The following is a 24,183-nucleotide window of genomic DNA, read 5'->3' on the forward strand; positions in this document are numbered from 1 at the left end:
TATGGCTACTGGGTAAGTACGGGTGCCATCACACATTACAAATTGCATCACAAGCAGTGATCAAAGTGTAAAAAAAGAAGTAGTGGAACTGTGACTCTGACCGGGATGGGGCATGGAATGGGGCTTGGAGCTAGGCATGTGACATGCCGCCCTACCGTTATAAGAACTACAAGTAAAGGATACTGATGTAAAAGGATAGTGTCCTGATGTTGTCTTCTTCCTAACTTCAGTGATGAATCCTCAAGGAAGAACCCTTTCCACTGATTACACCCACTGACGGTTGAAACATACAGCCAGGGTGAGGAATCAAGTGAAAGGGCAATAATGAACACTCTCCAATCTATGTGACAGAAACAACAAGATAAGTAACGTATATTGAATTAAACCTATGTATCTCACTAGTTAGTTATCCCCACTAACCTTGGTTTGAAGAAGTTTCAAGGTAATGAAATCCAGGTAATCCACAAATAGAACAAAGGAAAAGGAAGTTAGTAAGGGACTACCCCGAACGGCACAAGGGTCGCACTAGAGTCGGGTAGGTGCACTCTGGAAAGCGTCCTTTAGTTCTGTGCACTAAGGTTAATTCCACATGTCTTGGACACCTCTATTTATTTTAAAGCGAAAGGATCTTATCAGGAGATAGACTTATCACCCTTTAAGTAGACATTTAAATTACTGGAAGTGTTCAATAGACAGTCCTTTCTATACTCCGGTAAGTAGGCTTCAATTCACCCTTGGGATAACGAAAAATAAAGACTACCCTCTGGGTACATGAACAACAAAAGTTTTGAACTTTAATGACAAGGAAAGATGGTTCCCAATGTTACAAAAGGAATCTATCACCTGGGAACTAGAAGTCAGGTAACTCCTAGCGCTGCGAGTTCACCGGCTTCCAGGAAACGCCTCATGAAGTGTGGAACGGGAACGCACAATGAACCAGGCGGATTAGGAAATGCAGCTGGACATGAGGCAGAAGACTACTCCTCTGTTGAACAAGAATGCCTCCAAATGACGCAGAATGCAGCGAAACGGTCCTCACAGGAATGCTGCCATGAAAAGCTGAATGCGGCGAGCGGACCTCACAAGAATGCCGCCATGCAGCGCTGAATGCGGCGAGCGGACCTCACAGGAATGCTGCCATGAAGCGCTGAATGCGGCGAAGATGGGTCTCCGTGACTGGACGTCGTCTCGAAGGCTCTGCAGTTCAGAACTGGAAACAGTAAAGTGAGACGGCGTTCTGCGGAAGGACACCAGGAAAACAGAGGAAACGTAACACACTACGATCAGGAAGTGCTATAATCAACAATCAGAAGCGCCGAACGCTTCGAAAAAGCACCCAAATATGTGCATAGAACACGTGACCTGGGCAGTATCGATCCACGTGCATAAGTCACGTGACTGAGGCAGTACCGATGCTATGCTTTCAACGTTTCTTTGTGGGGAGCTTGTTAAAGAGCCTCCATCTGGTATAAAATGGTTTTGCTGCCGTCCTAACAGCAAACGGATTCTTGTTACAAGAGGAGGAAGTGTGAGGCATGACAGCATGTGGCCATTTTAATTTTTCTATCATTTTCAACCCTCATGAAGCAAAGGTTCTGTTACAGGCAAAGCAGCAACGTGATCCTCGCCTTGCAGTATGCTTGATTAAGTTCGCTCTGAAATCCTATTCTTTTATTTTAAAAAGCAAGCGTTCATTAAAAAATAAAAGTATAGGAATGCTGAAAGCGCAAAAATAAAAGTATAGGAGCACTGCTCCAAACCACTTCTGCTAACTTGGACCACTGATCACAAATACAATGGTTCCATGACTAATTAATACATGCCCCGTCTAATCCCTGTGCATGCAGGACCTACCCTTTTACCCCACACATTACAGCCACCAACCCACAGGACTATGCCCTGCAGAACAATGCAGTAGCACGACAGCAACACATAGTGGATTTCTTACTTGCTAGCACACTAAGCGAGGCCTACAGGTACATATGGAAACCAAACTTACACAGGCAATAGCACATTTTACCACTGCACAATAATGACGAAACACTGCCAGACAGCGATGGCATGTACACTGCAAACCATGAATGTCATTCCATGAAAGAAGGTATGTAGAAACCATAAAAATGCACAATGACAACCGAACGCCCCTCAGGGCACAGGCAAAACAGCACAGCCTAGGGCCACTACAGACAACATGCACATTGCTAATTCTGTCATAGGGCATACATGTTACAACTGGTGGTTGAGAGATGTGTGAAAGGGATATCCAAATTGACTGCATATGTTCCCCCCCCCCCGCTCTCACCGTAGTACATGACACATACATTAATGTATGGATGTGTAGCCATGTCATTCAACAATGCATCCTAACTTTATCAGGAAAGTGGTTCATCAACATGCCATGAAAAAATGGCACATATCCTCATGTTCTGTTAACGACACCTGTGACCTTTGCCCTTGCAGATGACTGTGGATAACCAGAGCTTCCATGACTGATGATGCCTGTTCGCAATACATGTACGCCACAGGAGGTGGCCTACAATGAGGCACATATCAAGACCAGGCTGTGCATCAAGCAGACCTTTGGCCTAGTAAATAGACATTTCAGGTGTTTCCACCTTACCGGAGGTTGGGAAAATCATTGTGGGCTGTGCCATGTTGCACAACATGTGCATGAGGCGACATATCCTCCAGTCCCCTGATGTTGACGTCCCCCCTATCCCCCAGAGGACAACGGCACACTTGCTGGTGATTAAGTGCTGTCATGCAGTGAGCATGATGAAGGCAGAGACGGCTGCCTGGTGCGGCAAGAACTCTTAGACGATTTTTTTTCGACACATTTCTTTGCACCAATGTCACTCCTTTGTCCATAAGAAAACCAGGTTGGAAGTCACACGGGTGAATCTAGACACTATTTAAATACTATTTGATTCAAATAATTGTGGAGCGGGAAGAGGCTCAGTCAAATAAACAATTTTAGCATCATATTTTAATAAAAAAACATCATAATAACATTACAATCTTTATTACATACACACAATAACATTAAAATACATTTGAATGTATATCAACACAAAAATATCAAAAAATCTATCTAAAAGCAACCTATCAGTTACTGCTGGATGTGATACATCTCCATCTCTATTTCATAGGCAGTAAATATAAGTCACTGAAAAGGTGCTATCGCTAAAAGTGCTAAGTGCCAGAAGTCACTAGAAAAGTGCTATTGCAAAAAAGTGCTAAGTGCCTACTGTAGATACAGAAGTATCATCAAAAATACAGTTTCGTGACAAAATGTTGTCTAGTTCGATCGTAGGAGCTGATGGTCGCCTTCGTCAGGGCGCACTATTGAATAAGTTGTTAAATAAACATATGACATTGGACACATACAGATGTTGAAATGTGCATGCAATTTATAAATGAGCCAGAGGGTCCCATGATTATATTGCTGCGATATTTCGAACTTGATTGCAGATCTCAGTCTGGGACAGCATCGACCCAAATAAATAAATGACAAACGCACAAAAAAGAATTTGTGGGAAAAGAAACTAAAAATCACCATTAGAATAAAAAGACTGACTGGACCTCAACATACTCCACACCTAATTAGAATTCAATTAGATGGACAACCAATACCAAGCAAAACATGTTCACCTAAATAAGTCCATACAGGGCGCAGAGAACTGCTTCATTCGCACAGCCCATTGAATAAGCAGATGATCGCAGTGTAGCATCTGTAGAGACAAAGAAATAATTGTGATGTAATTAATTATCCCAATACCAAAACATATTGCAAAAGACTAGCCAAGGGACGTGCCCGCCGCTGCATATCAATGCATCTACTAACCTCTATTTTGTGCTATTAGCAAACGTGCACAAATTGAACGCTGAGCCGTGTTCACATCTAGCGCTCAAAAACAAGGTACCCAGAGCGGCATCTCAGTGTAGTCATAGTAAACTTCAATGAAGTATAAGACAAGGCCAGTTGGTGGGACCTAAAAAGAGAAAGAAAGGAATAGAAAAAAGAATATCTTTAATGGCCTCATTGGAATACACAACACTATTCAAAAGTGGAAAGCCATAACTGCTAACAGGTATCTAGAATATGGTATAGACATCACCATCAATGAAAACTGGCATATCATGATAGTGAATGCTAAACGAAGTAAAAATACATCAATTTACAGTGCCCAGTATTGTACTCAACGGAAAAGATATATTTAGCCAAATCCGTGTTGCACAGAAAATGCAACAAACTAAAGTGGATGAGCCAAATCGTGCCTCGCCTCCATTGTAAATCCTGCTCCTGCAGTGAAAAAGCAAGTTGCAGAAAGATTATATTGCTGCGCATAGAGTTTCAGTTGACAGTCACATAATGAACTCTGGAAATGCAGCGTGTACTTACCGCGCTGCTACTGCGCTGCAATGAAGCCAAAATTCTGCATGCAGGCACAGGTCGCAGGCAACCAGAAGACGAGACCATTAGTTAACGCTCCTCCCCATCTCGCATACTCACTAAAACTAATGCCGTGAAAGTAGGACGGCTTTGTGAGCACGAGAAAATGGAAAGGGAATGGGAATAGGCACCCAAGAAAAAGTGCCATAAAAGTAGAAAGCGGACTATCCAATTTAAAGACATCACAAATCATTCTAACGAAGCAAGAAAGCACATCAAGAATGGAAACATGAGACAAATAGTGGATCACGAAAAAATGAAAGAGAGCAAGATGCATAAACACTAATTCTTAATAGTCACAGATTCTATAACCATTAATGCTCAGAGGAACTACAGGCATTCTTAAATTAGGGTGCGATTTGAACAGTGACTCATCAGTCAGCAATGCCCTGTATTTGACTGACCAGAAGATCTTGAGGGCTGCTATGAACTTATTGTTGGAAGGAACTATTGGCGTGGAAGGCTTGACTCCTCTTTTGCAGGTTTCTTCTGGGAGTTAATCTGAATATTTCAGCCTTTTATACTCATTGTGGCTTGGGATGAAGTTATCTTGCCCTGTTAAGAATGGGCAGTATGGCTGATTTTGGGTCCAGCGGCGGAATTAGAGTCTGCTTACCAGCTTACATTTGCCGGTCTACTTTGGGCATTATGGCCCTCTTGATGAGTGTTGCTTGAATGTATTATTTATGTGTTTGTTTTGTGGAGTGCCACATGTCACATTAATTCTGCTTCAAATATCTTGTTGGCCTTGTGGATGGTGTCAAAGTAGAACATTTAGGCTTCATATTCATAAGTCACCCTGTCTGGCTTATCAGCCAGTGGTTTATTTGGCTGTGCATAGGGGAGGCAGCTGGTGGAGTGTTCTTCGATTGGTGGGGTCCAGTACTAGGCAGAAAGGATCAGGAGGCCACCCATTGTCTGGTGTGCTATGAAGTTCACGCTAATCATTAGTTCCTTTGCCTGCAAAAAAAACTTGGAGGGTTTGGACAAAGACACATGACAAAATGTGAAGCAACATAAGCAATTATGACATGTTACCGCAGACGTCATAACAGTATAAAATAACATAGCAGGCATTGTCTCCAAAGAATGAAGCAGTGAAACAAGAAAGAAAAATGAGGAACAAAACTCAATTAAAACTGCAAAAAAGATGATTTGATTACCAAATCGAAATTGGGATGGGAACATTAAAGAAAAGAAACACAAGGCCATAAGATGGTTTGTTATAGATGTTGTAAGGAAAGAGACGTAAAACCTGCTCACCTCTGACCAATTGCGGTTTTGACCTCTATCCCTCTGCAGTCTGGCTGGCATGAATAACATTTCGCTGATCAATACACAATGGCACTGGAGTTTTACATTTTCATTTTTGGGTAGTATGATTGCTCATTCTAGATATATGTCTGAGTCAAGACTACACTGTGTAGCAGTCACTGTATTCGACCTGCGCTGTTGCATGAAAATGAAATGATGTTATGCATCTGTACAAAGAATGGAACCCCAAGAACTTGATATTATTCCCCTGTGTCCGTTGTAATCTGTCACAAATTACACTTATGCCGCCAGATGTAAGAGGAATCTATTCAAGCCCCAGAGTGGCTATCCTGATCTAAACAAGCACACAATAACTATCACATGTCCTCAACCTACTGTGACGAATCACAGGAATGTGTCCCTTCTCCCAAGGGGCCCAAGCCCCCATGAGGCTAGGGAGGTGAGCCAGCTTTGCAACTCCCTCCCTAGGGGTTGAGACGAGTGGGAACTCACCAGGAGAGACTTGCCCTGTGGGGACAAGGACTCAGACTCCTGTGAGTAACTCCCTAAAGGATATCCCAAAATTACCTCCTTAGGAATACCATACAGAGGCTTGAATGAAGAGAAAACAACCATATGTTACTGTCAACAGGAAACAGTGCATATTACTTTAAATGAAAGCTCCATTTAACTGTGACGAGGAGGAAGGAGCAGAGAGATGCTGCAACAAGAGGAGAGGGAGACACGAACGTCCGCCAGGGAAGCCCCACAGCGACGTAGTACCTGACAGGGGAGGAGACTGAGACCGAGAAAGTCAGCGAGTTACAAAATGCTCGTGTACCAAAATCAAAGAGCTGGACGTGCAACGTCCTGTAAACCAGAGAGTGTGAGAAACAGATAGTGGTGGCTTGGTGGTGGACCGGCGGTCCCCAAAACTACACCAAAACCACTACACGGTTAAAACCGCATAACGTCCAGATATCTGAAGAGCTAAGGAGTAAGAGAAGCCGTGCAGGCGAAGATCAGTACAAACCATGAGCGAAGAGAGGCCCTGGTGACATTATCCCTGACAATACCAGGCAACTTGGAAAATGGGAGACCCGGGAGGCAGCCAGCGAATAGTAATGGGACTATTCATACTCGTCCGTCCCAGTCAAGTTAACAAAATTATAACATGGAAAGCAAGAGAATTGAATTGGGATCATTACGGGACTACTCGTACTTGTCCCCAGTGCTCCAGATAAGATTTTGAAGCAGGAATAATGTACTCCTTATTTTTGAAATTTGGGAGTAAAATGATTTTTTAGGGAGTAAAAACAAGTCCCATTCCCATTGTTAGTATTTTATAAACCAGTAAAAATATGTTCAACTATAAAACAAATGTTTTTGTGAGAAATACTTTGTTAGACCAAGTTATTCATGCACATTAAAAGATACATTTCACCTCTTCTGTAATTATAGTAGTTTCTTCCTGTGGTACTACATGCACTACCGACCCAAACACATCCGTGGAGCAGTTGGACTGGCACAGTACAACTCTGCGAGCGGGTCAGACCTGGTGGGCGGAACGGCACCCGTCCGCAGAGTTTCACAGAAGCACTGACACCGTTCTTAATCGTGCCGGTGCTTCTGTGGTCCCCATTCCCATTGAGTCGCATGGGTCTCAAATCGGAATGGGTATTTAAAATTACTGGCGCCTCACTTCCCGGAATGCCGGTGTTGTAATCCCCCAGTGTTTCCGGTAAGCCAGGCTTAGGTAAATCTTGTAAGTCCAGCGGCAACCCGCCGGTAGCCGCAGCAGGGTTACCACCGGACTTGTAATGAGGCCCCCAGACTCAAAAGCAACAGTTTGAAAACCTTTATTGAAGAACTTTGGTTGATTGGTGTAATGCCTGACTGGCCCGAACTCTAAGGGGATTGTTCCCTCAACTGATGTTTCTAAGGGCCGTCGATGTCAGTAAGTCCAAAACCAAAATCTGTCTGTCTGCGTCACAACCTATGGCTGCCCTCACTTTTAGACAAAATGTGTTCTAGGTTCTTCTTAAAGAAAAAATGGTGACTCAAAAATGAATTTAAATCACTATTGGTTTCAGGTGGTCTTACCTTCAGGTGTAGTTCTGCCAGTTTCAAAGAATAGTTCAACACAAACAGGTTTCCTGTTGGTACCTTTCACGTAGGGCTCTTGCAGCAAATACAGTTCACAAAGCCTTTGGGTGCATGAGGTTCCCTTCCCCAAGCTTTACTCCTTACAGAGTTATGCCAGTTTAAAAAAAAACTTAGACCCCTCTGGTCTCAAACAATAGTTCACACAGTTCGTTCCATGGGGCAGAGACTTTGGAAAACACCATGCTTTTGCTCCACCCCTGCGTGACCACTCTGATTTCTAAACCTTATCTTCTCTCTGGTTTCACTTCTTTCTTTTCTTTCCACTTTGCAGTGCACTCCTGCCCCTTCTTTCCCTTTCCTGTGCTTCTTGCACACTCCTCTTGGTTCATCGTGCCCCTAGCATACTCTTTTCACTTTACCGGGCAACCTTGCACCTTTTCTCTCCTCTTGGTTTATCGTGCACCTAGTACACTCTTTCTACTTTGCTGTGCAGTCATGCACCACTTTTTACACTTTGCTATGCAGCCTTGCACCTTCTTTTCTCTCCTTTATCTTCATTGTGCCCCTGGCACGCTCTTTCCACTTTGCTGTGCAGCCTTGCACCTTCTTTTCTTACTTTCGGGTTGCTCGCACCCTCTCTTCTGCTTTCCGGTCTCTAGCACCCTTTCTTCACTTCCTTTAACTCTCAAGTACAGTCTTTCTTTCCTTTGGGTCGCTCGCACCCTCTCTTCTGCTTTCAGGTCGCTCACCCCATCTCTTTACTTCGTTTCACTTTCAAGTGACCTCTTTCTGTCTTTTGGGTCGCTCGCGCCCTCTCTTCTGTCTTTTCCTATCTTAGCGCCGCTCGCGCACCTTGCTTTCCTTGCATTTCCTTTTCATCTGCTACTTTCTGCATTCACATCTCTGCTGCCACTGCAGCCACACGCACGCCACTAGGTTTCACTCTCTCTTCTGCCACGAAACTCACCCAGATAGCGTGACGCTGGCGAGCAGTTTCTTGGGATCTGTGGGCTGAGGTCAGGGTTTCACCACCTGCCCCTCAGATACCCCTGGGACCGGCACAGGTCCCAGAGTAACTAGCACTGGCCTGGATGCAGGCAATGGTTTGCAACTCGCCTCACACTGGCTCCATGGTGCCACGGCTCCCTCGCCAGGCTGCACCCCTCCAGCAGCCCATGGTCAGCGTCTTGGCGTCCTGTTCTCTCCCAGGCTTCTGGTGCTGCAGCCTCCACATTCCAACCGTTCATCTTCTCTAGCAGAACCACACCTTTTATACCCTAACTGAGGGTCAAGTGGAGTCAGTGGAGAAAGAAGGAATCAGATGGGACTTTGGGATGTGGGGGAGGGGAGATGGAGGGGGGTGGGTGGTAGTGGGAATCGGTTGGATTGCTTTGGATTGGTTAAATTACGTTAATGTGTGTGGGGGGACTGACATTCGGGGGTGTTGGGTGGACATCTAGGGGGAAGATGTGGGATTGTTATAATAAAATACCAATAAAGAGTGTTTAAAATAAATGTGGAGTCAGGTGTGAATAGTTAAGGTAAACTGCCTGACCTTGCCTGACTCCATTAGTGGGACAGCCTAGTGGTGTAATGTGGTTGGCCTCTCTCTGCTTCTCACTGTTATGTCTATGGGTAAACAACAGTGCCGGTGCTTCCGTGACGGTCTGCCTACCGTGGCCACTGTGCCCGGCAAGGTCAGACCTATTGAGCACAGAGGCTCCAGCAGGCAGACTCGTAGTTTGCTGGTATGGAAACAACGGTGCCGGTAAGCTTACCGGCACCGTTGTTTCCGGACAGGCAAACTTGTAATGAGGCCCAATGTCTCTAATCAGTTTATAGCTCTCCTCAGTAAGTTATCTTTAAATAGTCTATTGCGGCCTTCTGGACAAGGGGCTGTAGCTCTTTTATGATATACTGAGGTTTGCTCTCCCATTTTCTCACAGTTATTTCATAAGGCTTTGTATTACTCTGTTTTATACTTTGATCCATATGTATGCGTCTTTCTGACTCTTGTAATTCCAACTTCCTTAGGTTGCTTATCCTTTGTAGTTACTTGTCTTTTCCTCTTTCCTGGGTTTCCTCAGTTGTGCTTTATCTGTTTAACTTGATTTCACTTTTCATTCATATTTGGAAACTTCTCTCTCAGGCTCATTTGTTGCTCTAGAGATCATGTGAACACAATTCCAGTTCCCGGTATTCCTGTTCTCCCTGTTGCTTCTGTATCTGCAGGGCAGCGTTTTTAAGGTTTGGCACACGCTCGGGTCCTCTTGCTCTGCTCCGTATCTCGTGCTTCTCCTTGTTGGTGTCTCTTAATCGGCCTTCTTCCTCAGTGCTACCGTGTAGATTGCGGCTCGCAGTGCGACTCCCACGTGGGTAGTTTTGCCGCTGTTCAAGGGGTGCACTGCCCACCACTAAGTCATTGTGGTCACACCACCAGCGGGATGACACTTCCCTTCTGCTTTTGTTCTCCTTTCTTTGAAACGCTGGGCTTCCAGCATTTCCTTCTGCTGCTCAGGGTTCTTACGAAAGTCACGGGTTCTATGACACTCCTTGGCTCCGCCTTCCTCAGGCTTCCCCTGCTTATGTTCCTCTCTCTCTGGTCGTGCTTCGCCTCTCCTCTGCATGCTCTTGCTCATCCGAGGGTGTTTGCTCTCCTCTTTCAGCCTACTGGTCTCAGTTAAATGTATGTCTCACCTTAAAGAGACAGGTCCTTTTTCTTCTGCACAATGGGATATTTTAGAGTTGTCTTCAACCAAGTCCTTGGCGCTTACAATGTTCTTCATATCTGATAGTCCCATTTATGCTATTATGGTGTATACTCTAGGGAGTTCCTCAGAGGAACAGGAGTCCTTGTCCCCTAAGGGGGAGTCTCTCCCACTGAGGTCCCACTTGCCCATACCCCTAGGGAGGGTCTTATGGTGTGGGCTGACCTCCCTAGCCTCAAAGGTGGAGGCTCCCCCTTGGGGAGAAGGGACGAATACCCTTGATTCGTCACAGTACCTATTTGCCCTCAAGCGCAACTTCTATTTCTAAAGGGAAATTAAGCTTGCATATGATTGGAGGAAGGACATACTTAGCCTTATGCTGAGGGTTTTTCAATGTCATCCTATTGATAAATGATTACGTTCGGAAACCTGACAGTCAGAGAGTGACATTCATATACGAGATGGTTAGTCAGTTTTGCTTCTCTATAGATCACCAGAGAATAATGGCTCTAGGATCCTGGGGCTCCGGTTGCAGCTCCAACAATGATGAGGTTCCCCAGATGCTTCAGAAAGCTGAAGGAACATCAAAATAGGTTGATCAAAGAAGAACATGAGTGTGCTGTTACTAAGGGAGCATTGGGACCGTGCGGCTCAAGGAAAACGGCAGTTGCAGTGATGTAAAGGCACCATAGAATTCCAGTGACATTAGCAAGTAAGAAATATTACCTTACCAGGTACAGACATTCTCTTGTAACACCACTTGTATCAAGTTTGCAATCCGATTGCATAGCAGTCGCCCAATGCTGTTTGTTGTGTTAACCAGTGCCTTTGTGCCTCAGTGTCTTGTTTTCCACATAGGGTCAAGCACTGCAAGGCAGGGAGTCTGTGGAGCAGGTGAATAGATTCCTATGGAGTCAAGAGAATAAGGCATTGTCACAATGCTCTTTTCTGATACAGAGGCTACGGTATCTTCGAATGCTAGCAGGGATGGTCTTGAACAGGCTGCAAATCCAGCAGATCTTCGGCACAGGGCTCCTTCATTCGAGGCATCTTTGTGCTTCAGGGAATCATCCCATCACTAAACAAAAATAAATATGCAGACCATCTCTCTTTATGGCAGATTTGGAGCTGTAAACTCAGGATCTCATCCATAGGATGCATCCATTCCAAACATTTGACACTCACCCAATCATAAGGGGCTTCCATAGACGAACCTTGGAGGAGCGTTGCCAGGCTTTGAGTTGGAATGTGTATTCCCATTCAAAGCCGCAGACAACCTTTCACACTAGTCAAATCCAGCCAGATTCTTAGTTGACTGTGCAATACGATTCAGTTATGCCCAGGAAAGGCTACATCTGTCTCATTCTATTCTTTTCAATGCAGGACTGGTTTCCTTGCTTAATTTTTCCACATTTTTCCACATGTAGCCTAACTAGAGCTGACTCTAGTATTCTGACCTAAATTTCTAAGGGTGTGCTCTGTAGAGCCAGCACTCGGTATCTCAAGTACAAATGGGCAATTTGCCTAAAACAGTGGGGCACTCACAGTTGTGCAAAAGTACTCACAAAAGTCAAAACAGGGAACAGGGTGTACACTGATCTCAGAGGCTTATGGCCTCTGTGGCGGGTCATAGGAAGGACCGGATACTGGGAGGACCAGTTTCACAATTACACTAGAAGGCCTAACTTTCAGTATTGCTATGGGTGGTCCCTGCATATGTTAATAACTAATGTGCTCGTCTGTCAATCGTTCAATGTCCAAAGAAATAAGTCAGCTGTTCAAAACTACCCTAACTGACCCTGCCACTATGTAAAGGTGCTTCTAGTACCAGTCTGTAGGACTTTTCCTAAATACCTTCAAATAGTCTCTTGTGATTTCTTGAATCAGTCTCTGTAACTCTTCAACTGGACTAGTGACTCTTCTTTCCTCCTTAGGAATCACTTCCAGAGACCTTTTCTAAGATCTATGTTCTTGGTTGCTGGTTTTAACGTGTCCTTGGAAATTATTTCCCTGAATAGCTTTCCCCCCTGGGCATTTATGGTCCAGCTTGTTCTGCTCTACTTGACTTTGCATATAGTTCAATTGCATAGTTCCTCTGAACTCTGGCTCATAATACTCCTTCTCTTTTATATAATAATCTTCTTTTCCTTCGCCTGTTCCCAGGGTATTGTTATCCAGTGTTCTTTTCTCTCTTTATTTAGACTTTAGGCAATTCCTTATTCTGCTTTCAGTTCATACATTTCAGGTTTAACTTCACCTCTTGATTTATACTGGGATGAGTTTTTTAGTACATGATAAAGGTTCCCCCCGGTCCTCCCATTATTTCTGTTCTCCCCGTTATCTTCAAGTGAGAAGGATAACCTCTTAGGGAGCCCTGTTTGTCTGGGATCTTCTTTCTTGTACCACACTGTCATCAGTTTCGTCTGTATTTTCTTCCCCACAGCGTTTCGGTCTCTCTGTGCCTGACCGGACACCCTGCTGCAATATGCTTGCAGTGGTGTCGACCCACCTTATTCTGTGCTCCTGCTCTGTTGGCTTCTCCGTCTCAGGATTTGCCATGCCTCTGGACCCTGCTCTTCACTTCCGTGCAAGATTCAAACTTGCTGGCTTCTTGGCTTCTGCTCACTCTGCCATCCCTCTCCTCAGGTGTTATGAGCTGAGGGGCTTCCCCTGCCTGCGTATGCGTTCCTCACTTTCTCCAGTGATTACGCAGCTTGGTTCCTTCCCATAACTGCTTATGTGCTCTCCTCTCTCTATTACTGGTTAGGTATACGTTATTTAACATACTTGTCCCAGTGGACTGGACATCTTCATTTAAAGAGACATGTTCTTTTTCTATGTGACAATAACATCTCTTAAGTGTTTCTTAGTCCCAGTTTTGATAGTTAAGTCTCTGATATTTTAGAGCGTCACATGTAGGCCACAGTTGGAGGGAGTTCCTCACAGGAATGGAAGTCCTTGTCCCCTAAGGGGGAGACTCTTCTGGTGAGGTCCTACTTGCCTCTACCCCTAGGGGATATTGCGGAGTGGGCTCAGCTCCCTAGCCTTACAGGAGTGGGGAGAGCTCTCCTTTGGGGAGAAGGGACAAACTCCCTCGATCAGTCACACCTCTTAGGAACACAGCAAGCACATTTGCATCTCAATCAGTGAAAAGTTCAGTAACCAGTCAGAATAAGTACATAAATTACAAGTGCCTCTTGCCAGAATTGCAGATTAGTAATTTCACCTCACTCTCTTTTAGGCAAACTTTATCTTAGGCCCCTGCTACGTTGTTTTACTTTTGGTGGGTCCCATGCAGCCTAACCTGGAACTCAAAGGAAGGCTCCTCACATCTGAGGCTTCAGCATGCCCCCGTCTTAGTTCATGTAGCGCACGTGAAGTGCTGCAATGAGGATTCACTTGAAGATCAGAAGGGCTGCTGCTGTCTCTGCTGCTATGAGTCAAAGGAATCGTGGTCCCTGTCGGATGGGTATGGTTACTTTTATGTGACCACACCTAAGATGACTACCTCTTCCTGCTGACCCTCTTGCTTCTTCCATCATCCCAGACTACCTATCTGCCATCCAGTCCTGGTGCACTTCGAATGATCTGTGCCTAAATGCCAGCAAGACTGAGATCCTATTGGGACCCTTGCTCCCTCTTTCTTCCCGTCACTCTGACCATCCTCTATGGGCTCTGTTAAACTTACCTTGCCTCTGCGGGAGCACCAGGTGCCTTGGGACTGATGTTACGAGTGGGACGTGGAGCTGTGTGGACTGTGCGGCTAGACATAGGGTAAAGGATCAGGAATTAGTTCCTACACTTGCACCGTTCCTCCCCACCTCCCCGATTCTCCCTTGGGATTCGCATCCCTCTGGTTTATGCTCACCTGTTAATTAGAACTCGTGGGCTTTCCGTCCTGCTATCACTTGCAGGGGCGCCAAGCTTGCAGGTTTATAACGTGCTTCAGTTGCTTCACTGAAACTCAAGCCCAGACCGTCTGTGGCTTGACACTGCTACTCAGTGTCTCTCTACTGGTGTTGCAGTGCTGTGGTATGTCCAGGTAAGCCCAGGTAAATTTGGTTAATAGTAATTGCAGGTAGGTTCCAAGCTGAATGGCTCAGGCAGTCTTTATAAAGCACAGTTGTTACTGATGGTGGTAGTGGCTCTGCATGTGTGCAAACAGTCCTTCACTGCTGAAGTAACGTTGACTTGTTTTCTTGGGTGGTCTTTTGTATGGGGCGTGAGTTAAATGCAGGGTTTACTGTTGTGCCTCGGGCAAGTTATGTGACGGCTGAGCTGAAAGGTGCTCTGCGCACGTGAAGGCGCCTTGCAACTTGCCTGATAAGTTGTGTGTGTTTTCCTTCCAGGCGCCGATGTTCGGCAGAGAATCAGAGCTTCTTCAGAGACCTGAGCCGGGTAAGAAGAGTTCAATACTGTCCTCAGTGAGGTGTGAACAGCTGATAGCGGGTCCGGCGCCGAGGGCAGAGGAGGAGTGGAGAAGCCGGACTGTACGCAAGCGCTGATGGAGCGGTTCTAGGCGAGCCACGCAACTCGACAGGTAAGCCTGAGTGTTGGGTTCAGATCTTGTGAATCTGGATGACTGCTAACTTGCTGTTCTTTCTTTTTCAGGTTTCGGAACGCTGGTAAGCGTCACACTGCCAGCGAGGGCAGAATAACGCGAAGCACGGATTCCTGCCTGGGTGTGGCTTATGTAGCCAGCCACACCAACAACAAGGCCGTAACCCACATTTAAGTTCTATGGCTCATTAACCTGCCATCTTGGGCGAACTAGGAAGTCACTAGCTGGCTTCTTACCTTACAATGCACTATGAATTAAGTGCCACTTGCGCCACGCATTAACCCAATTTGTTGTACCCCCATAGAACCTGGTTATACTGGCGCTATGAACATGAGAATGGCCAGGCAACCTATGTTTACAGTATGAGGGGGTGTGTGCCTGCAAGGTGGCCATGACAGCACTCCCCACCAAGGCACCTCTCAAGGTTAGATTATCGGGTCCCGGTTTAGTTGGATAATTTTGATGGAACCTTTTAACTAATCGGGGTGCATGGATATTAGTACTGGGTTCCCATGTTCTGTCTTGTGGCCCGTACCCTTTCCAATCAACCAGGTAGTATAGACTCTTTCGGACCACTTTGGAATCTAGGATGCCCTTGACTTCCTATTTCCGGTTCACTCTCTATGGTCACTGGGGCTGGAGGTGTTTTCATTCGAGTGCCGAGTTGGACTGGTTTGAGTAAGGAGACGTGGAATACTAGATGTATCCGCATGTTGGTGGGTAGAGCTAGTCTCATTATAACATGGTTTACTGCAGCCTCGATGGTCTATGAAGCTTGGGGCCCTTTCAAAGGTATGTGTTTAGTGGCCAACCATACTGCGTTGCCTACTTGATAGGTAGGGGCCTCCTTTCGGTGATTATCAGCAAACCTTTTGTGTGTTTCCTTGGCAACAGTCAATTGCTCTGTTGCTTTCCGAAACACCTGGGAAATAGTTGAGTGCAGAGTCTTAACCGCTGGCACTTCTAGTGTCTCTGGTGGGTTGTAGATGGAAGTCTGCGGATGTCGCCCATACAGCACATAGAAAGGGCTGTGGGCTGTAGCGGTGTGGTTTGAATTGTTGTAGGCGTATTCCGCTATCCATAAGACATCACCCAGGTTTTTTCAGTCTGATGAAGCATACATCGCGGATATTGTTCTAAAGTTTGGTTGGTTCATTCTGTTTAACCGTCAGTCTGGGGGTGGTGACTTGTGGATAAGCGCACGTCAACCTTAGCTAGGGCGCAACTTTTCCTCCAGATGTTGGAAACAAATTGACTTCTTCTGTCACATAACTGAAGGGAAACCATGTAGCCTGACAAAATGTTCCAAAAAGACCTTAGCAGAGTCGATGCCATTGGAAGTCCTTTCAAGGCTACGAAATGTGCCATCTTGGAGAAGAGATCCACTACGACCAAAATGGTGCTATATCCATTATAGGGAGGTAGATCAGTGATGAAATCCAGCGACAGGGTGTGCCATGGCATTGGAGGAACTGCTAATGGGTGTACTAGTCCTGCTGGTTTTTGTTTATGGGTCGTCTTCTGTGCACAGATGTTGCATGACAAGACGTATTGTGTAACATCCTTATGCCAGGTTGGCCACAAGTAGAATCGTTAGATCTTGGCCATGGGCTGGGTAATTCTGGGGTGACCTTCCAATAGTGCGCTGTGGTAGCTGGTAATCACCTATTCCTGTAAGGCTTGTGTCGGTAGGTACAAGCGCCCTTGGTGGTAGGGTAGGTCGTCATGAATTGTACATTGGGGGTCTCCAGTAACCCATGCTTGTAACCCCTTTGCAGGTACGTGGAGTTTTACTCCGCCTTCAGGTCCTCAAGGGGAGAGGTTGTAGTTGCTAGGATGCCAAGGAGCTTGTCTCCTGAGAATATGGTCACCGGTTCAGGTGTAGCATAAGCGTCTTGACCCTTCCACTGACACGATAGACCGCTGGCCTTGCCGTTGCACAATCCAGGCCGATATGTGATGACAAAATCATATTCTGTGGAAAAACAATGCCCATCTAAGTTGACGTGAAGATTGCGCCTTGGCCGATCGCAAATATTGCAGATTTCGATGGTGCATGATGACTGTAACAGTGTGTTTCGCTCCCAATAGGTAGTGCCTCCATTCCTTAAAGGCTGCTTTGATGGCTAACAGTTCTTTATTTGCGATGGCATACTTCTGTTCCGCTACTGAGAATTTCTTTGACCAGAATGCTATTGGGTGTAGTTGACCCGTCTCAGGGTTTCTTTACTAGAGAACCGCTCCGTTAGCAACGCTGGAGGCATCTGTCTCGACCACGTATGGGAGGTCTGGTGTTGGGTGTTGTAAAACCGGAGCAGCAGTGAACTTAAGTTTCAGGGTCTGAAAAGCCTCTTCAGCCTCTGGAGACCAGTCAAATTTCTTGTGCTTCCAAAACGAGGAGGTAATTGGATGGACCAACTGAGAGAATCTGGGAATAAAATGGCGATTAAAAGTTTGCGAACCCCAGAAAACGTTGGACTCCTTTTACAGACGTAGTGTTATAGACTGCGTCACGAGGACGTTGCGTACCTGTTCGTCTGGTTGAAGACCTTGATGATGATGCCAGGCTGTCAGGAGTCCTGCGTTGATGTGGTTGATGACGCGAGAAGCCAGCCCAGCTCCCGCCCGAATGGAACCGGGTTGGAGACGAACCAGCTCCTAACGCCACGAGTCTGCTCACCCCTGATTTACGTGGCGTCAGGACAGTGCAAGCACTGACAGGGGGAGCCTTTCCAGATGACGATACTGAGTCCCAAGGAAGACTGGATCCGGAAGATGGAAGTCCCAAGGAAGACTGGATCCGGAGGATGGAAGTCCCAAGGAAGACTGGATCCGGAAGATGGAAGTCCCAAGGAAGACTGGATCCGGAGGATGGAAGTCCCAAGGAAGAGGACACAGTGGAAGTTGGTAGGAGGCAGGATCCGGGAAAGGAAGGTAGAAGTATGGCTCACAAGGTAGACTCAAGGCAGAGGGAGGCTGAATGGGCAGGCAGACAAGGTACAAGGGCAAGGACCAACTAATAGACACAGGGGAACCACCCAACTCAGAAGAGGGGAAAAGGAACCACCCAACCACAGGACAAGGGAAGGGAGGACAAGGCAAGGCAACTACAGATGTACCCGAGGGTACCAGGAACAAGGAGGACAAGAATCAGGTAACAGGTAAGGAAGGCACAAGGAACCGGCGAGGAAACACGATCCTAATCAAACCGCGTTGAGACGCAGTTTGAATGAACAACCGGGCTCCTTAAATAGGACTGCCAACCCCTAGGAGGCTTGGAACGCACGCCGTGCCGTCTCCCAAGCGTTGGCTGGCTCGGAGAGAGGCGTGGACCGCAAGGTCCTCCAAAGCGAGTACTCCGTGCAGCGCGCATGCGCGAAGATCGCGAAACGGCCGCCCGCGCATGCGCTGACCAACCTGCCCAGGAAACCCGGAAGCGCCCGATGACCAGAACAACCCAGGGACCCCTAAGCGAAAGCGCGGGTACAGCCTCCAGGACGGGGCGCGCCGCTTCAAGTAAGTGGACCCCAATGCGGGCGGCGTGACACGTAGACTTAGGTGCAGGCCAATTGAGGATCGCATCCACCTTTCCATTGTCCATTCTGTTGCCTTGTGGAGTTAGAACGAAGCCTAAGAATTCAACCTCTGAGCCGTGGAATGAGCACTTCTCTAGTTTTGAATACAACTGGTGTTGTCTGAGCTTTTCCAAGACAGCTTGTACATGAGCGATGTGGTCTTGGGCTGAGGAGGAATAAATCAGGATGTCATCGATGTACACTATGGCACATATATCTTACAGTTCTCTTACAACGTTGTTCATGTAGTACTGAAATGCGGCAAGGGCATCACCTGATATTCGTAAAGACAATACTTGGTGTGGAAGGCGGTTTTCCAATCGTCTCCTTTCTTGACTCGCACCAAATGGTACGCCCCTCTGAGGTCTAATTTGGTGTACATCTGTGCATCCATCACTTGGTCCAGGAACACTGGTATAAGCAGGAGTGGGTATCTGTTCACTGTTATCTGGTTTGATGAGGGATAGTCAATGCATGTCCTTAGGGCCCCCTCCTTCTTTGGCACGAAGTATAGGGGAGAGACCGCTGGAGACTTTGTCGGGTGAATGAACCAGTTCGCCAGATACTGGGCTATGTAGGTCTTCAAATGGAGCTTCTGTTGCTCGGTTAGTGTGTATATCCGGCTACAAGGGATCTGCAAGCCCTCAATGAGATCAATTTGACAGTCGTACTGCCGGAGCAGAGGGAGGGTGCTCACCTGCTCCTTCTGAAAAATATCAGAAAACTGTTACGCTCACCTGGTATCCACAGGGACGCCACCCAGCTGGGTTACTCGCTGGCATGCTTCTCAGCTTTGCCCTAATGTGGTCTGCGGGGAAGGTTCTGCCTTGTGGTAGAATTAGGCATGCTCTCCGTCCTGCCTTCTTTGCAGGGGCGCGTTGTCTTTCATGGGCGAGTGCGGTCCAGTTACTTCACTGACGCTGGCCCGTTTGATATTGTTCAGGTAGGTCTTATTACTGTTCTTTAGTTTTGTTGCTATCCTGCATGCCTCTCTTTGTTTAAAATGTCTCTTTTTTCTCTCTTAGGTATGCGGAGCTACAGCGCGGCGAACTGGCTTGGTTGTGCCCCGCTGGTAAATGATGGCGCATTAAGAGCGCTATGATGCGGTAAGTAAACGCTATGCGCAGCGCTGCGAAGTCTTGCCTTTGCTAACCTGTGTTTTCCTTCCTTGTAGGTCGCGGTGTTCTTCAGCGCAAGTGGAATGTCCGGAGTGGTGTGGTGCCAGTCGAGAGGTGACCAGCCAGGTAAGCCTTTTGAGCTGTTCGTAATTTGTAAATGTCTCTACAGCTTTCTTTAATGTTGCCTCTATCTTCCTCTTTCAGGTCGTTCTGTCCGGGAGGCATGCAGATTCGAGGAAGCTGTTCTCAGTAGCTGCGAGTGTTTAAAGATGAAGACTGCAGGTAAGATGCTGCTGCTAATGATGTTCCTTTTGTCTCCTTGTAGGTTCTGCTTCTCTGAGGTTCGAGGGAATAGTTGGACAAGGTGAGTGTCGCGTTGCAAGCTGCAAAGTAACACGAAGCATGTTCTGCAGTCAGGGTGTGGTTTATATAGCCCAGGTAAAGTAGATGCCTCCATGTTGGCTGCCAATACAATAAATTAGTTCCCAAGCACATTGTTGTTCATGGTGCCAGGACTGGCCCCATGAGGGCTTTTGAGAAGGATGCCAGGCTCTAGAGGCCAGAGTCCTGACTCCACCTGGCCAATGGGTTTGCCAGAGGGGGTTTTGGGCGAGGGTCGTGACAAAAACTCAGCATACTGGGAGAGTTGGGGGGGGGTAAATGTTCCAACCTGGCCCAGGGTGGCCCAGGGTGGACCCTGTCTTCAAGATGGCCTTCACCTGGTTTCCCGGGGCACAGCCGGCTATGTAGCGGCAGCGTTCACACTTGGCAGAGAAGGTCAGGTTTCTTTCATACCAGTCGATGCAGGGTGTTGTGGACTTCTAACCAAGGTATCCCAGGAATGACCCAGAAGTGGTACGCGCTAATAAGGTCAAATGTGATGCGCTCCCTATGCCCGTCCTGGCACAGTAGCATGATTAAAAAAATAGCGTGACCTCCTCTGTGCAGTACGTCACTGGTCCGGAAGATAACTGAGTTCGGTCTACTGTAGTGACATTCTCGGTTTCCGGCTTGGAACAAATGGTAATCACAATCCGTCTTGCTGCGTTGTGATCCATATAATTGCCCACTGCACCGCTGTCCACCAATGCCTCTAGAGCATGCATTCTGGAAGGATACAGGGGGCAAATTAGCATTACAGGAACGACCAGATGCGAGCTCGGAGTCTCCTTCGCTGTCACGACCCTTGCCCAAAACCATCTCTGGCAAACCCATTGGCCAGGTGGAGTCAGGACTCTGACCTCTAGAGCCTGGCATCCTCTTCAAAAGCCCTCATGGGGCTAGTCATGGCGCCAGGCTCATACACCATGAAAAACAATGTGCTTGGGAACTACTTTATTGTATTGTCAACCAACATGGAGGCATCCACATAGCTTGGTTCCTAAGAACCAAGCTATGCGGTCTAGTGTTTTGGGTGTGGTAGTCTAGGGACTACTTTACCTGGACTATTTTGTTGGGGCTATTTAAACTACACCCGAGCAAGACAACACGTTTTGCGTTACTTTGCAGCTTGCAACGTGACGCTCACCGTGTCCAGCTATTCCCTCGAACCTCGGAGAAGCAGAACCTGCAAGGAGACAAAAGGAACATCATTAGCAGCAGCATCTTACCTGCAGTCTTCATCTTTAAACACTCGCAGCTACTGAGAACAGCTTTCTCGAATCTGCACGCCACCCGGACAGAACGACCTGAAAGAGGAAGATAGAGGCAACATTAAAGAAAGCAGTAGAGACATTTACAAATTACGAACTGCTCAAAAGGCTTACCTGGCTGGTCGCCTCTCGGCTGGTACCACTCCGGACATTCCACTCACGCTGAAGAACACCGCGACCTACAAGGAAGGAAAACACAGGTTAGCAAAGGCAAGACTTTGCAGCGCTGCGCATAGCGCTTACTTATCGCATCATATCTCTCTTAATGCACCATCATTTACCAGCCGGGCTCAACCAAGCCAGTTCACCGCGCTGAATCTCTGCATACCTAAGGGAGAAAAAAAAGAGACATTTTAAAAAAAGAAAGGCATGCAGGATAGCAACAAAACTAAAGAACAGCAATAAGACCTACCTGAACAATATCAAATGGGCCGGCGTCGGTGAAGTAACTGGACCGCACTCGCCCATGAAAGACAACACGTCCCTGCAAAGAAGGCAGGATGGATAGCACGCCTAATTCTACCACAAGGTGAGGAGAGGGCGCCAGAGGGACTGAAATCATACGGGGGTGGAGGGAGGATACTTACCCCAGTCGGTCCGTCTTGAACACAGTCCTCATGTATTTTCAGGCAGAACCTTCCCCACAGACCACATCAGGGCAAAGCTGAGAAGCATACCAGCGAGTAACCCGCCTGGGTGGCGTCCCTGTGGATACCAGGTGAGCGTAACATTCCCCTTGCTCCACAAGTTGACCTCTACAGTTGCCGGGCATTGGAGTTTTCAGAGTAACCTTTGCCTTCATCCTTGTCATGGGCTCCTACCGTCTTTCTGGGTGGTTTCACCGGACAATCACGAAGGAAATGGCCTGCTTTTCCACAATATAAACACAACTGTAGTCTCTGTTTCTCCCTCTCTGCTTTTGTAAGCAGACTTCGGACCCCTCTCATTTGCATTGGTTCTGAGTGGTTCTCAGGATGACGTGCTGGATTTTCTCTAGTACGAACGTACACTGTTTTTCCTTCCAAACGTGCGCGATCAGACATGCGATCCTGCAACTGATCGTCTAATTGTACTGCTAGATCGATTTACTCTGCGCAACCCTCTGGCGGGTTGACCACTTGAGCCAGGACATCCTTTTACTCCCCTCGGAGGCCTCTGTAAAATAAAGTGGTTCTCTTCCCCTCAGGCTAATTGGTTTCTGCGACTAGCCTATTGAAGGTCGCTATGTATGCTAACAGGTCTTGATTACGCTGCCGTAGTGACAGCAATTTGTCCAGAGCTTGTCCTCGAGTGTGACGGGTCAACAGCTTCTCCAGTTCCTGCTGGAATCCAGGAAAATTGCGTAATAGGGGGTTGTCTCGGTTCACCAACGGGATGGACCAGTCTGCAGCACAACCCCCCGAATCCAACAAAACTAAGGCTGCCTTTGACTGGTCGGTAGGGAAACCCCCTGGCCTGCAGAGGATATGCAGGCGACACTTATTCATAAAAAAGTCATGTTTGTTTGGGGTCTCCTGGGAAGCGTTCGGGAGGAGCCAATGGGCCTGTTCCAGGCACTGCCACCTGAACGGGGGTCGCCGGAGGAAGTTGGGCAGCACCACCTGCAGCGGAGCCTGTCCTGCATGGGTCTGTAGAAGTTGTCGGGCTAACTCATTGGTACGGTATTTGTTTACCTTGCCTTTGCGGGAGTGCTAGGTGCCTTGGGACTGGAGCTGTGTGAACTGTGCGGCTACACCTAGGGTAAAGGATCAGGTATTAGTTCCTACACTTGCACCGTTTCACCCCACTTTCCCGATTCTCCCTTGGGATTTGCGTCCCTCTGATTTTCTGCTAACCTGTTAATTAGAATTAGTGGGCTCTCCGTCCTGCTATCACTTGCAGGGGCTTCAAACTTGCAGGTTTATAAACGTGCTTCAGTTGCTTCGCTGAAGCTCAAGCCCAGACCGGCTGTGGCTTGACAATGCTATTCGGTGTCTCTCTGCTGGTGTTGCAGTGCTGTGGTATGTCCAGGTAACCGCAGGTAAGTTTGTGTAATAGTAATTGCAGGTAAGTTCCAAGCTGAATGGCTGAGGCAGTCTTTATAAAGCAGAGTGGCTGCTGATGGTGGTAGGGGCTCTGCCCGTGTGCAAACAGTCCTTCACTGCTGAAGTAACTGTTTTCTTGCGTGGTCTGTTGTATGGGGCGTGAGTTAAACGCAGTAAATGTCGTAAATCACGTAAAACTGATAGATCGAAATTTTCACCAGGGACTGACACCTCATCTTCTGAACTCACCAAAGTTCTATTGAACACTTGCTCTCTAGTAAAACACATTTTAGACATACACGATTACATTCAGGAGCAAGGAGTAGACATTATGTGTCTTACTGAAACATGGCTCACTGAAGCCCACGGACCCTCCATAGAACAGGTGACTCCCCCGGGTTATGTATTCTTCAGGAAACATTGCAAGGGAACTGTTGGGGGGGGTGCGGGGTGGCTATCATATCAAAAAACAATTGGGGTTCTATGAGGTTGAAATAGAATGCACAGGAAGTTATATCCACGTTAAACTGATATCCAATCCTAATCACAGTCTGAACCTGGTACTTCTTTACCAGCCACCTGGGGATTCGGACAGCTTTAACACTGTCACACCCATGATGACCACTAACGCAGGTCTGGTCATCCTGGGCGATTTTAACCGATGGAAAGGCGACAAACGGGATAGAAAAGAATTAGAATTGGAAAAAATGCTAAAAAAACATCATGTTACAG

At 47.0% G+C, this 24,183-nt stretch overlaps 1 protein-coding gene across 5 annotated transcripts in view; it reads left to right on the forward strand.

Moving 5' to 3' along the window:
• Positions 1-24,183, forward strand: part of LOC138513917 (zinc finger protein 3-like) — a 168,868-nt gene that overhangs the window by 94,886 nt on the left and 49,799 nt on the right. Inside the window, exon 5 of one of the 5 annotated variants that reach the window (XM_069629068.1) lies at positions 14,871-15,061. The exons of the other annotated variants lie outside the window; for them this stretch is intronic. The gene's annotated coding sequence lies outside the window, so the exon portion shown is untranslated. The remainder of the gene's footprint in view (positions 1-14,870; positions 15,062-24,183) is intronic. 5 annotated transcript variants of the gene reach the window in all.

This window comes from Ambystoma mexicanum, chromosome 12, assembly GCF_040938575.1.
Source record: "Ambystoma mexicanum isolate Mex_15411 chromosome 12, UKY_AmexF1_1, whole genome shotgun sequence".
NCBI lineage: Eukaryota > Metazoa > Chordata > Amphibia > Caudata > Ambystomatidae > Ambystoma > Ambystoma mexicanum.